This window comes from Myxocyprinus asiaticus, chromosome 39 (assembly GCF_019703515.2).
Source record: "Myxocyprinus asiaticus isolate MX2 ecotype Aquarium Trade chromosome 39, UBuf_Myxa_2, whole genome shotgun sequence".
In the NCBI taxonomy this organism is placed as follows: domain Eukaryota; kingdom Metazoa; phylum Chordata; class Actinopteri; order Cypriniformes; family Catostomidae; genus Myxocyprinus; species Myxocyprinus asiaticus.
The window spans coordinates 7,353,771-7,369,795 of record NC_059382.1 but is presented as its reverse complement, the minus strand read 5'-3'; positions in this window follow the sequence as shown (position 1 = coordinate 7,369,795).

Here is a 16,025-nt window from a genome sequence, read left to right as displayed (position 1 = left end):
GCCAGACGGAAGCCTCTCCTCAGTGCAAGACACATAAAAGCCCGCTTGGAATTTGCAAAAAAGCACATAAAGGACTCTCACACTGTGAAAAACAAGATTCTCTGGTGTGATGAAATGAAGATTTAACTGTTTGGCCTCAATTCCAAGCATCATATCTGGAGGAAACCAGGCATGCTCATCACCTGTGCAATACCATCCCAATGGTGAAGCATAGTGGTGGCAGCAGGATGTTGTTCAGTGGCAGGGACTGGGGAACTGGTCAGGGTTGAAGGAAAGCTGAATGCAGCAAAATACAGCGATATCCTTAATGAAAACCTGGTCCAGAGCACTCAGTACCTAAGACTGGGCCTGAAGGTTCACCTTCCAACAGGAAAAATAACCTTAAACACACAGCCAAGACAACGCAAGGGTGGCTTAGGGACAACTCTGTGAATATCCTTGAGTGGCCCAGCCAGAGCCCGGACTTGAACCCAATCGAACATCTCTGGAGAGACTTGAAAATGGCTGTCCACCGACGGTCCCCATACAACCTGACAGAGCTTGAGAGGATCTGCAGAGAAGAATGGCAGAAAATCCCCAAGTCCAGGTGTGCAAAGCTTTTCCAGCTTGTGTGCAGATCCAGTCAAAAACACACGAAAGTGAAAGTGGTATAGAAGCGAAATGGTATGACATGGCTGCTTCAGTAAACCTGTCTTTTTTTTTTCTTCAATTTCGAATTTGCATTTCAAAACACTATCTGTTAGGATTAGGTGTTGGTTAAGGATAAGGATGTCTGTTTTGTTAAACTCTGATTTATCTTTCCGGACACTATTAGTTAGGTTTAGGGTACAGTTATGGCAGGGGCATCGTTAGGCCAAAAATTTCGGGGCTTGAGCCCTGAATGATTTGGTCTAGCCCCGAAAGTTTTTTTTTCGTAACTCACGCGAAAACCATGCTTCAGCCGCACAGTGCAAATGCATTTTTCAGATCAACTGCCCGGCTTTTAAGTGGATTAAATGATATTCATCTCGCATTCTGCACTTTATAAGTGCTAAGAATGCTTCTCATCTGAAAGGCGCATTTGCACTGCACGATTAAAGCATGGCTTAGCCACTAATGTTTTGGCCTTAGCCTCTGATGTTTTGAAATCCTAGAGATACCCCTGGTTTTAGGACGGGGCGGAAGGATAAAAAGATTTTTTTTTTTTAATAATTTCGTTTTTAAGTATTTAGAGTAGTAATTATAAATCCTTAACTAATTTATTTTCTTTTTGAGTATTTAACAATTCTCTTGTGTATACACTGGCGGCCAAAAGTTTGGAATAATGTACAGATTTTGCTGTTTCGGAAGGAAATTGGTACTTAAATTCACCAAAGTGGCATTCAACTGATCACAAAGTATAGTCAAGACATTATTGATGTAAAAAATAGCACCATCACTATTTGATGAAAGTCATTTTTGATCAAATCTAGACAGGCCTCATTTCCAGCAGCCATCAGTCCAACACCTTATCCTTGAGTAATCATGCTAAATTGCTAATTTGGGACTAGAAAATCACTTGCCATTATATCAATCACAGTTGAAAGCTATTTGGTTTGTTAAATGAAGCTTAACGTTGTCTTTGTGTTTGTGTTTGTTTTTGAATTGCCACAGTATGCAATAGACTGGTATGTCTTAAGGTCAATATTAGGTCAAAAATGGCAAAAAAGAAACAACTTTCTCTAGAAACTTGTCAGTCAATCATTGTTTTGAGGAATGAAGGTTATAAAATGCTTGAAATTGCCACATTTCTAAAAATTACTATTACAATTTGAAAAAAATGTTCAGAACTTCTTAAACTGCTTCAAAGAGTTCTCATCAAAAATCCTCCACGTGCAGCAATGACAGCTTTGCGGATCCTTGGCATTCTAGCTGTCAGTTTGTCCAGATACTCAAGTGACATTTCACCCGACGCTTCCTGTAGCACTTGCCATAGATGTGTCTGCACTTCTCATGCACTTTACTGTCTAGCTGATCCCACAAAAGCTCAATGGGGTTAAGATCCATAACACTCTTTTAACTTTGCAATTCTTCCCATAAGACCTGCACCCCTGAGTCTTCTCTTTACTGTTGTACATGAAACTGGTGTTGAGCGGGTAGAATTCAATGAAGCTGTCAGCCGAGGACATGTGAGGTGTCTATTTCTCAAACTAGTGACTCTGATGTACTTATCCTCTTGTTTAGTTGTACATCTGGCCTTCCACATCTCTTTCTGTCCTTGTTAGAGCCAGTTGTCCTTTGTCTTTGAAGACTGTATTGAACTCCTTAGTATGAACAAGCATTGTATAGCCTTTATTCCTCGAAACAATGATTAACTGATGAGTTTCTAGAGAAAGCTCTTTCTTTTTTGCCAATTTTTGACCTAATATTGACCTAAAGACATGCCAGTCTATTGCACACTGTGGCAACTCAAAATCTAACCTAATTTAACGAACCTAATCGTTTTCAGCAGTGTTTGATATAATGGCAAGTGATTTTCTAGTACCAAATTAGCAATTTAGCATGATTACGCAAGGATAAGGTGTTGGAGTGATGGCTGCTGGAAATGAGGCCTGTCTAGATTTGATCAAAAATGAATTTTTCAAAAAGTGTTGGTGCTGTTTTACATCAGTAATGTCCTGACTATACTTTGTGATCAGTTGAATGCCACTTTGGTGAATTAAAGTACCAATTTCCTTCCGAAACAGCAAAATCTGTACATTATTCCAAACTTTTGGCTGCCAGTGTATGTGCAAGTTAGGGTATGTACAGTTATTGAATTAAATATGAGTGAATAAATATATGGATATGACATTTATACATTATTGCACTATGGGAGTCCTGAAGGCAGTTTAATTGTTCATGTGGTAAATGGCCTGAGGTTAAAAACTGTTCTTGTTCCTGGATGTCCAACTGGACAGTTCAAAAAGGGAGTAGGCAGAGTGTGTGGGGTCTAGAGTGATTCTACCTGCATGTTTCCTCACTCTGGGGACGTACAGGTCTTGGAGGGTGGGTAGGGGGGCACCAATAATCCTCTCAGCAGTCCTGACTGTCTGTTGTAGTTTCCTTCTGTCTGATTTGGTGGCTGAACCAAACCAGACAGTTAAAGATGTACACAGGACAGACTCAATGATGGCTGAGTAGAACTGTATCAGCAGCGCCTGTGGCAGGTTAAACGTCCTCAACTGGTGAAGGAAGTACAACCTCTGCTGAGCCCTCTTCACAATGGGGTCTATGTGGGTGTCCCAATTCAGGTCCTGAGAGATGGTAGAGCCAAGGAACCTGAATGACTTCACTGCTGCTACAGTGCTGTTTAGGATGGTGGTGGGGTGGCGGGGGTGGTGGGGTTCTCCTGAAGTCCACTATCATCTCCACTGTTTTTAGTGTGTTCAGTTCAAGGTTGTTGTGACCGCACCAGACAGTCAGCTGTCTGTATGCAGACTCGTCACCGTCGCGGATGAGGCCAATGACCGTGGTGTCATCTGCAAACTTCAGGAGCTTGACAGAGGGGTCCTTTGCAGTGCAGTCATTCGTGTACATGGAGAAGAGCAGTGGAGAGAGAACACATCCCTGAGGAGCACCAGTGCTAATAGTGAGGGACCCACTAGCTGCTGCCTATCTGTCAGAAAGCTGTTGATCCTCCGACAGATTGTGGTTGGCACGGAGAGCTTGGAGAGCACAAGGTATTTTAGAATTTTAGAATACAATAGAGAAAGTAGTCGGATTCAAACGTTTACATGGCTAATATTTTGTTGTTTTTGTCTTTTCACTCAGCTTATTGTTTTTGGTAGCGGAGACTGTTATGGCCAACTTAAAATAATAAATAACTGAAAATTTTACCCATATTTTAATTTATTAATACATTACTGGTTGTTGGAAGTGTATTGTGATGTAGAAAATATATAAATCATTTTTGTAATTTTTTATTGTTTGAAAATAATTGCAAAATGTAAGTAATTTTACTCATTTTGATTTTCAATACTTTGCACATTAAAAACTGTTTAACTGTAAAATTGTGTTTCCCATAATTGCTGCAAAATATGAAATATAAGCAATTTCTTTTCACTTTGTTTCTCAATACACTGCATAAAACTTAATAATAGTAAAAACTTTATTCTGTAAACCTATGTTATCCATTAATAGCTACTAATGCAAACTATTTAAATTATATGCGTTGGCTTGTCATTTACATACAGTAAGACAACCAAAGACTGCTTTACACAACTTATCTGTATGTGGTTTCATACAATAAATTAAAAGCATTATAATATATATTTTAAATACAAAAAGATGAGAAAGAAACCGCTGCAGTAGTTAATACATTTTTTATTTTAAAACAACATTTACTAGACCGTATATTGTATGCCACACTGGCTGATAAATTACCAAAATCACCAGCAGTATTAGGCAAGAACAAACAAAATAAGGTGATTATTGGGCGAGAAGGATAACAAAGAGGAAAATAAATATACACATAAATAATATTTTGTAATTATGATGCTGCTATTAAGTAATCCCAAACAGTTGTGAATGTTATATTGTGCTTTATGAAGGCTATATCGTCTCCAGTTACTCTTGTAACCACGGTTCCCTGAGATGAAGGGAACGAAACATTGCTGAATGCTTTGGGGAATTCCTTTTCCACGACCTAGTTGAAGCCTTTGTATCATAACACCAATCTTATGATTGGCAATGATGTCTGAGCTCTGCCCTTTTAGGCGCACATTTGCCTTATATAAGCGGGTGCTCACACACCATTACTTCAGAATTTTCTGACTGAGGACAAGAACACATCACTCGTAGCTCAAAACTCTGAAGTAGTAGTACAGCCACTATATATATATATATATATATATATATATTTATAAAGGATACAGCTCCTGCCTGGGTGCTACGGGAAGCGGGTAGATGTCTCGCTGCTGCGAGGCGGAGAGACTTCTTCGCTGGAAAACTAGAGGGGGCGGGTGATCCTCGCTGCAGGCGCTGAGAGTCAGGTGATGAATGTCCTGATCAGTGTTGGGTAAGTTACTCTAAAAAAGTAATTAATTACTAACTACTAATTACATCTTCTACAGTTTAATTGGATTACTGCATTACTGATTACATTGCATGACTTATTACTAATTACTTTCTAAAACCCTTATCAACCTTGACCAGATGAAAAATACAAGGATAGACATGAAATAAATCATATAAAATCAAATAAATTATTCACAAACTGGCCAAAGAATTTAAGGGGGCAGCGTTAAATGAATATATATATATATATATATATATATATATTATATTAACATTCAACAGTAAATTTCGATTTTAAATTCACGATTGTTTTATACAGAATTGTTCTATAGTCTATTTACTGCAATTACCTCAAAAGTAACTAATTAAATTACTGAAAAATTTAGAGTAATCCTTTAATTTGCTTTTTCAATGAAAAACAAATGTAATTACGGTAATTAATTACTTAGTATTACACCCAACACTGGTCCTGATGGATGTCTGTAGACAGCGAAGAGAGGGCTGATCCAGGTGTGTAGTCAAGACGAGATGGTGTCGGTCTTGAAGGAATACAATTCGGAAGAAATGGTGTGTGAGCACCTGCTTATATAGGGCAAATGCACGCCTGAAAGGACGGGGCTCAAACACCATTGCCAATCATAAGATTGCCGTTGTGATACAAAGGCTTCAACTAGGTCGTGGAAAAAAAATTCCCCAAAGCGCTCAGCAATGTCTCGTGAACTGAATTGATAAGGAAGCACCAATCACTCGGGTAGGTAGGGTGTGAGCTCCTGAACATGATGAACTCTGGGATACACTTAGCCTGAAATACTACTTCGAAGCGGTATTCACGCTAGTGTGGATTTAGAGTGGGTTAAGTGCACTGAGCTTTGGCATGTTTTAGACATGGGACAGTCTTGAATACTTACTTCCTGTCACATGTATGCACACTCAAGTGACCAAGACTGCAAGTGTGGGGATTGGGACAGGGCCTCACTCAGTGCTGGTCCTCCCTATCCAACTTTTTTCCTGAATGTGGAAGTGTTCCACAATTCACCTGTGTTCAGTTTATGATCTTCAGTGTTTTTACTTGCATCAGTGTATATTCGTAGTAGGTAATGTTATGTTTAAAGTATAACATTTGTAAAAATAAAATTTGTCAAAAACAAAAAACATGTGACTCTATAGTGCTGATACTTCACAGTCTAGATGACCGCTTTTTGAGTGTGTAGTAGATGTTATGAAGCAACGGTCTGAGGTTATGTTGATATGACTAACTACTTTGAGTTGTCATGACAGCCAACAACTGCCTGAAATTCATTTTTACTCCAAACAACACTTAAATTTTTGTTGTTCTCCATCTGGATCGCTCATTTTGTTAGTTTTTGAGTCTCGAGACCAGAAAAAGAAAAAAAGACAATTAGAATCATCATGGCCCTGCCCAGTGGTTGCTCAGGAAATCTGTGAATACGCAATATATGCAAGATGCGTAGGGCCCCCTATCCGCCAGGGGGCCCCCACGCTTTCAAAGACGTTAGCAGCCGAGAACAATTATTTTTTGCCGTGAAAACATGACAGCTTCTTGAGGCAAACATATCCATAACAGTAAAAAAAAAAAAAAAAAAAAAAAAAAATATATATATATATATATATATAAAAACATGCAAATATAAATGTAATGTCAACTGTAGAGGAGGAGGGGGTTCGGGGATATTATAATCATTATAATTGTTTTGTTTCCATTTCGGACATGCACCAGGTAATGAGATGTGTAACAGTGTATAGGCATGGCTGTTCCTACACGTCAGGAACTAAAAAAGAAGAAAACGCGCAACTATCAAGTAAGATGAAGGTATGTACTTTTATCATTTTTAAAATTCTTATTTAATATTTACATTATCAATAAAAAGCTCATACTCCAGTTCTCCAGCTTTTATGTTAGACCACTGCTTTATGAGAGAAATTACATATCGAAAGTAATTTCTTAATTTGTGTCAGTACACATCAAAGCATGCGAAATCAAAACGCAACATATGATTTGTAATAAAATAATAATAATAATAATAAAATAATACCTGTGCAATCATGCAAGCTCTGCTGAATAGGCCATGTCATATCAGTAACAGGTGTTACAATATATTGTAAAAATATCAGAAGATCTTACAATGCTTAGTGATCACAACTTAAGTGTGATTTACTAAGCAATATGTTTAACTGAATATAACTGTATCTGAATGCTCCCTGTGACAAATATTTAAAAAAAAGTACAGAATTGATCAGAATAAAAATGATAGCCACTAACATTAAATAAATTATTAAATGTATGATCCAGAACAATCAAGTCTCGCTCAGGCATGTGCACCAATTCCGATCTTCTCTGTTATATGTTATATAAATATTAATCACATGATATAACATTACCATAGCCTAATAATTGAGGAAGCAGTCACAAATGTGTGATTCTTATTGGAAAGAAAAGGAAAGCTTCAAAAACATTTGAAATTTAACACAAGATTAGCAAGTATCCCAGAAAACAGTTTATTAAGTCCTTGGCACACTGAACAAAATTAAACAGCCCCCATTTTTGCCTGGATCACACTTTGCCAGTGGTACCAGCGACTGCAGCTCAATCTGAAATAGACAATGACATTGACATCACATGAGTATGCATTTATTTTAACAAGATCATGTCAGGTGAATACACATTTAAAGTTTGTAAAGCAACCTGAAATTCCAAATTAGTTTTAATACCACAATGAAATGTCCACTTACAGTGTATTGTGTGTAAGGATATTCACTTCCAAATACAAAACAAAAATCTGTTATGTCTTCTGTAGAAATATGTGCATCACAAATGCAAAGCATAACATCCACAAATATGGCCATGACAACGTATGATATGTACTATTTCCTGTCACCCCAATTTTTTTTTTTTTTAAATGTCGTGGTAACCGCTGACCTGTCTGCTTGCATCATTGCCAATTAGAACTGTGCATCTGCACACTTCAAAATAAGAGTGTATCATGAAAACAAAGTATTAACCCTTGTGCATCAATTAAAAAAAGTTACTCAGAGGTCCTTAGAGGACAAAAATGTCAGCGTCAAAAAACTGTCATAATAATATTAATATTATTTTCCACTTTCAGTGAGTTAATTTTTTTAACCAACATCAGTCCTGATCTTTTCAGGATTTTAACCCTTTAAACGCCAGTTTGTTTATATAAAGCCACTGTTGTTTTTTATGGGAAAAAAATAATAAAACACAAATGTATTATTTTCCATATACTAAATGCTAAGGGGAATTGTTTTTATTTTTTGGGATTATCACAGTCTGGGATATGTCAGTGACTAGCAACAATGTTGATTTTGATGCATTATTATTTTTTGTGTCGGATAAAAAAACAATAAAAAAAAAAAAACACACTCAGGACCTTAGAGGACAAAAATGTCTGTGTCAAAAAACTGCCATAAAAACTGTATATAGTAATATTATTTTCCACTTTCACAGACTTAGATTTTTTAACCGACATCAGTCCTGATCATAACTACCAAATATTCATTCATTTTCAGGATTTTAACTCTTTAAATGCCAGTTTGTTTACAGAATGCCACTCTTGTTTTTACACACACACACACACACACACACACACACGCACACACAAATTTCTCAATACACACATACAAAACACACTCTGACATCCATACCAACACACACACATATATTTTTAGCTGCATCATTTAGTCAATTGGCCTGCAGTGCTCTATAATACAGCAAACAGAAAATAGGGAAAAAGCATATATTTGCTCCATAGTCTAAACATGAGGAATTTGCCATAAGGTGTTAAGACTCAGAAACTGTAGACTGAATGAGTGTATTTTGTCCTGTGTCAATGGCAGATTTTGAAACCTTAACTGTAAAAAACCATAACCTCTTTATGAAAAAATACTTAAATCGTATCCCAACGTAGTAATCAGTCAAGCAAGACCGCACAAAGCGCACTGACTGATCAAAAGCACTTTTAACAAAACCATCTATTGTTACGGAAATGTAAAAAGTTGTAGTTTTGTCGTAACTTTGTCAACATATATTACCTTTTCAAAATAATCCTTCATACAAGTTGAATCATGACGGTGTTATTAATTAATAATGTTAATCAGGATAATTAATGAATATTCATGTTTTCTCCACCCACTGGAACAAAATTTCTCAGAAATGTAATATATTGTAACACCAGAAAAGTATTCAACGGTGATCCATTTTCAGAAAGCTAGATGGTCCTAGAACGTTATTTTTGGTGAGCATTTAGCTGTCAATCAAAATTTTATTTCATTTATTTAATTGTTCATTTGTCTTCCTTCCATTTTTATATTTTTGTTTATCTGTCTTTTAGTCTTCATTCAATTACTCTTGTTCACTGTTTCATTGTTTCATTGTTTGTAAAAACTTTAACATTAGGCTACTAGTCTATACATTTAGAGTGTTTTCAGACCTGTAGCTTGCTTGATTTGTTCCGAAACAGGGGCTAAAATTGTGCTATTAAAAGTCATGTGAGAACTGTCCCCTCATTAGTCAGAATGTTAATGCGCTGTTCCAGGCTTTAGCTCATATATGGGCTAAAATGATATACCTGTAAACAAATTGTGAACTGGTACAAATATGAGTATTGCTCTTACAAATAATCTAGGGGTTTGGCAAAATAGCCGCAAACTTTCCACAAATTTGCCACTCATTTTTTCAAATGCAAATGAGCTTGCAATATGCCTCAAATGTTTGCCAGAAGTTTGCAATTCTTCACTGGTAGTGAACCTGCAAGGAAGTTTTGGCAACAATGAAGAGTTTTCCAAAAAGCTCATTTGCATGTGAAAATAATCATTTGGCGAATTTGTGAGAGAACTCTCGAATTTTGTCAGGTGTTTGTTACAGTTATACAAAATGTATCCACACAGAACTGAATGCGCGTTCCAGTCAGAGGTTGCACTGCAAATAAACATTATTATTACTCAGTGGTCAGTATTGGGTGAGTAATGCTGTCCAGTGACAAATTTTTGTCAGTGGCCACACATATCATATCTAGCCTGTCTAACCTTTTCTAAGGTGATAGAACAACCTTTCAAAATAGATTCCATTGTGTCGATATGCCTTTGATGTTAATTATGTGACACTTAATTGTGTAAAACAATTGTCTATATAGCCCACAATGCAAATTGTGGCTGTAAATCCACCATGTTAAACTGAGAGGTGAGGATATGAGTATTTCTGCAGGAAACTCACTTTTTGCATGAAACACCTCCAACACACCCACTCCAACCCATCGCAACAGTGTTAAGTTTCTTGTTCTTCAGAAATGCCAGTGCTCACCACACACTGACCTGATTCAGAATCAGAAGAGAACCTTACTGAACAAGGTACAGTAGTGTCTCCCAGAGCTATGGTTTGACTGGAGATATTTCCCTGCATGTTCATTGTTCACCCAAAATATACATCATGCATACTCACACACAAACAAACACCACATTTACCACATTTGTTTTAGATGTTTGAATACTGAAGAGTAAGTTAACATGTCTCAAGAATGTGCTTACAAATGACTGCATCTGTCAAAAATAATAATCACTCTATTTGGACTAACTACTGTATTTTTGGTGTAACACAAACTGAGATCTTGGGACAGTAACATTTGTACATATTGAGTTTGAAATACCTATGGATGGATGGATGGATGTAATGAGGAATTCAATAAATTAGCAACAGACAGACAAAGATATGTATTTTCCTCATATATGAACACCTTTGGCAATGATGATGAGTCTCTAGATGACACTGACAAGCCAACCCATCTTAACAGTTGACTTTCATGCCACACTTAAACAGCCCAAGCTCAGTCAAACATTAACTGTTAAGACCATTTGTGAAAAGTAATTCCACAGATCATTGATGTCTGAGTTTTGACAGGGCTTTTCATAACTCAGGACATTAAGCCATTAAACAGTTGTAATTTAAGCCATGTGCAGTTCTTACTGTATGTTTGTGGTAGAAGAACAATAATTTTCCATGTTCCAGCACACTCTTGGAACTTTTCCCCTCAGGAACTTCATCCATCCTTACAAATTGTTTATAAATTGGAGTATTAGGGTATTAAATTGTTTTAAATCTTCAAACAAGATATAACATAAAACAACGGCATCCTGAGTAAACACAAAATAAAATTTTCAAATATATATATATATATATATATATATATATATATTATTGAAGCAAAAAAGTTATCCAACACCTATATCACTCATGTGGAAAAACTAACTGCCCCTTTAAATTAATAGCTGGTTGTGCCACCTTTAGCAGCATCAACTGCAAGCAAACGCTTCCGATAACTGGAGATCAGTCTTTCACAATGCTGTGGTGGAATTTTGGCCTAGCCAAAATTTAGTTCAGCCACATTGGAAGGTTTTCGAGCATGAACTGCCTGTTTAAGGTCCAGCCATAGCATCTCAATCAGGTTCAAGTCAGGACTTTGACTAGGCCACTCCAAAACATTAATTTTGCTTCTTTTGAGCCGGTCAGAGGTGGACTTACTCCTTTGCTTTGGATGATTGTCTTTCTGCATAATCCAGTTGCGCTTGAGCTTCAACTCACGACTGAGTTCTCCTTTAGGAATTCATGTTGCCCTCAATTATTGCAAGTCTTGATGTTGATGTATGATGTTCTTCTCGTGGAATTCTGTGTTTGATTTACGCCAGATGTAACGGGACAACTGTCTTCCAAAGAGTTCCATTTTCGACTCAGCAGTCTACCAAAAGTTTGAGGATCATCAAGGTGTGTTTTGGCAAAATTCAGATGAGCCTCCATGTTCTTCTGGGTTAGCAGTGGTTTTCACCTGGCCACTCTTCCAATTCCATTTTTGGCCAGTGTCTTTCTGATAGTGGAGTCATGAACAGTGACCTTTATTGATGTGAGACAGGCCTGCAGTTCTTTGGATACTGTCCTTGGATTTTTTGTGACTTCCTGGATGTGTCGTCGCTGTGCTCTTGGAGGAATTTTGGAAGGTCGGCCACTTCTGTTAAGGTTCACTACTGTGCCAATTTTCCCCATTTGGGGATAATGGTTCTCACTGTGGTTCTTTGGTGTTCCAGAGCATTTGAAATAGCTTTGTAATCCTTCCCAAACTGATGTATTTTAATCAACTTTTCCTCATAATTTATGGAATTTCTTTCAAACCTTGGCATAATGTGCTACTGGGTGAGACCTTTTAGCCAAATTCATGCTGCTGAAAAAGTTCAATTTAGGTGTTGATTTGATTGACCAGGGCTGTCAGTAATCAGGCTTGGATGTGTCTAGTCCAGCTGAACCCCATTATGAATGCAGTTTCATAGATTTGGGGATTTAGTAATTAAGGGGGCAAATACTTTTTTACACAGGCCCAGTTGGTATTGGATAACTTGTTGCTTCAATAAATAACATATTTTAAATACATAAAACTGTATTTTGTGTTTACTCAGATTGCCTTTGCCTTTGTTTTATGATAGATTTTGTTTGAATTTTTGAGAATTTAGTATGGGATATACACAAAAACAAAAGAAATCAGGATGGGACAAATACTTTTTCACAGCACTGTTTACAGTATATATATATATATATATATATATATATATGCAACAGTTAGTTCCGGTCCTCGAATATGATTGGACGAGAGATGTTTCATGAGTACTGATGGTCTCACACCATCAGCACTCGGACATTACTGTGAGTATCACTCCACTTGTGTTCGTGTCGTTCTAAACTAAAGTGTAAGAGCAGTGCAGATGTGTTAAGAGCTATTTGTCTCTTTACATTTAATTTTGTGAATAACATATTTTAACCAGCAGGTGTAATATGAGCCAATTGGTGACGTGAAGTGAGTCAGCGTCACTCAGTGTTTACATACAACAGCTCTCCGTGATCGCTCGGATTACTACTACACTACTAAAGCTAGGAAATATCTTTAAATGGCTTTAAACTAACAACTTCAGCATTAAGGCTCATCACAGCTGAGAGACACAACAGACTGATAAATTACAAGTCACTTACCTCTTACCTGAGTTTCCACATTGGAGACATACTGTTCAAAATGAGGAGACTGCGGTTTCTATAGTGAAAGACTCTTGAGCACCAGATACCGTGAAATATGGAAGAATTCCCCTGCTTGGATGGCTATTTTTCCACTGAGAAAATAGGATGAATTTCACCAAAATGACATTGTCTTCAGAACGCTGACTAACAGATTACAGCATCATCAACAGGTGATCGTACACGCTCCATCTCTCTCTCTCTCTCTCTCTCTCTCTCTCTCTCTCTCTGTCTCTCTCTTACACAAACACACACACACACACACATCCTTGTTTCTCCAATAACATGTTAGAAACAGCCCAAGACATGATACTAGTTCTAAAGTGATGTTTTTAAGAGGCTTGGACGCATCATTTGGTTTAAACCAGATTCTGATCCATGGCGTAAGAAAGTAGTTCCCTGCACAAATGCATTTTTTATGACCGTACTCAGTTTTTCCTAATTTTTTTTGTAATTTACTTGTTCATTGAACTGTTGTTTATAATCAATATCACATTCATAATCATGCTAAATGGCCCTAAATCAGCACTGCTTTGATTGCCTGCGGCTGAGTCACAGCAGTGCTGATGTAGGGCCATATTGCACTCATGCTCGTGTGATATTGCTTAAATATACAGTATATATACTGTAAATAGATAGATAGATAGATATTCCACGGGTTTGTTGAGTGCTTGATTCTGATTGGTTAACAGATGTTAACAGGAGTGCAAATATTTTTCAGAAAATGCATGGCTATGAAGTAGTTCCAGGTCTTACTGCATAACGGTTCCATATCACTTTGCCAATTATTTCAGTTATTTTAAAGAGCCGTAAAGGCTACCATGGCAAAATAACCAATTAAAGCAAAGACATTGTCATTCTTATCCGATGTATATAACCAATGTCTATAATATCCTAAATGTATATACATTTCGAAAAGCGCCTTTGCGCTGCCTCTCTCTCGTCTCATCCACATTAAACGTGCTGACACACATACATATGCACGCACACACACATAGAAACTCAAGTCACCACCAACAAACAGAGCTGCACCTCCACTACTTAATGAAACAAGCAACAGTTTCTATATTATCAGAAATAACTTTTAATATGTGCAACTTTTAATGTTTCAATGTATTTCGCCATAATCAGCTTCCCATAGACACAGTGGAAAGCACCATCGCCCTCCCCCTCTCCCTCTCTTTTACTTTTACACAAACTCTCTCGGGAGCAAAGTAAGTGCACCCCCGAGACTCAGTGGGATTGTTAACAGTTGTTTAGAAATGCAAAAGCTATATTCAAGAATGGCGACACTCGCTGCTGCTGAGTATACTTAAACTTATATCTTGTCAATTTGAAGCGATGTTATTCCTGATGAGTGCCGCTTTAAACACAGTTAATTCCACAAGTGATCTCTCTCAGTTTCTCTCTTTCTCTTATTCTCACACACACACACTATCAATACTGAAAGACAGCGCATCCTCCATTGCTAGTTGTAAAGTGATGCTTTTGAATTAACAACAAAGGCTTGAGCTGTATCAAAGCAAGACACTGAATCCGTGGCAGAAGAAAGTAGTTCCACTCACAAGAGAGTTTTATGGACGAAAACCAGAAAATGTCTTAACCTTAATGACTTAAGGTGTGGTAACTGTGGTATAAGTGGAATAATTGACTCCGGCCAAGTTATCTATGGGGTCCTACGCCAATGTTTTTGCTTTAATAAGGTTATAATAAGCTGAGGTTATTGCTGCTTCAAGAACAACAGCGGGCAGTTACGTGCATTTCATCTTTATCAGCACACTTGGTTGTGATTGGTTAATGTTGTGTCTATACTGTACACCTATATACACAGAATGGCAAAAGGTCTGGCAGTTTATTAATTCTTTCCTTTATTAAGTTATTTTATTGAGTTTGCTTGCATGCAGACATATAAATTGTAGTGTATTATAGGTTTGGTTTGAATAATTTTGATTTGTTTTGTGTCTTTTCAATTATCTCCTGATTATTTTAGTGTTGTACTGCACCCAGAGCCGCTGAGCTCAGCGTGAGCCGTGCGGCAAATATAGGCTCAACGCCGAAAATATCCACTCACTGCCACGTCTGTCACCTCTCGACTCACGCATGCAGTGTAAACGGTGTCATCTGTTAATATGGGTGCCGAAATGAAAACGCGCAGCTCACGCCCCACTCACGGAGGATGTGTGAACACGACGTAGGATTTAGCCCGTTTCGGAAAAAATCAAGCAAGCTACAGGTCTGGAAACACCCTTACGATTCCTGCCAATCATCACTTCTTGCAATGTATCAACTAAATGCAGAAGACAATTGTTTTTAAGGTCTCCTATGTACTGTATCATACTACTGTTCATGAATATTAAAACTAGGGTTGTAAATCAATAAAAACTATTATAGAATGAATAACATGACATTATGTTTAGCTGATTAGATAATGTTCAGGTGTTTATAATAAAGTGCTCAGTGATAGTACCGTATATTTTTATATATATATATATATATATATATATATATATATATATATACACTATATTGCCAAAAGTATTCGCTCACCTGCCTTTAGACGCATATGAACTTAAGTGACATCCCATTCTTAATCCATAGGGTTTAATATGATGTCGGCCCACCCTTTGCAGCTATAACAGCTTCAACTATTCTGGGAAGGCTTTCCACAAGGTTTAGGAGTGTGTTTATGGGAATTTTTGACCATTCTTCCAGAAGCGCATTTGTGAGGTCAGACACTGATGTTGGACGAGAAGGCCTGGCTTGCAGTCTTCGCTCTAATTCATCCCACAGGTGCTCTATCGGGTTGAGGTCAGGACTCTGTGCAGGCCAGTCAAGTTCTTCCACACCAAACTCGCTCATCCATGTCTTTATGGACCTTGCTTTGTGCACTGGTGCGCAGTCATGTTGGAATAGGAAGGGGCCATCC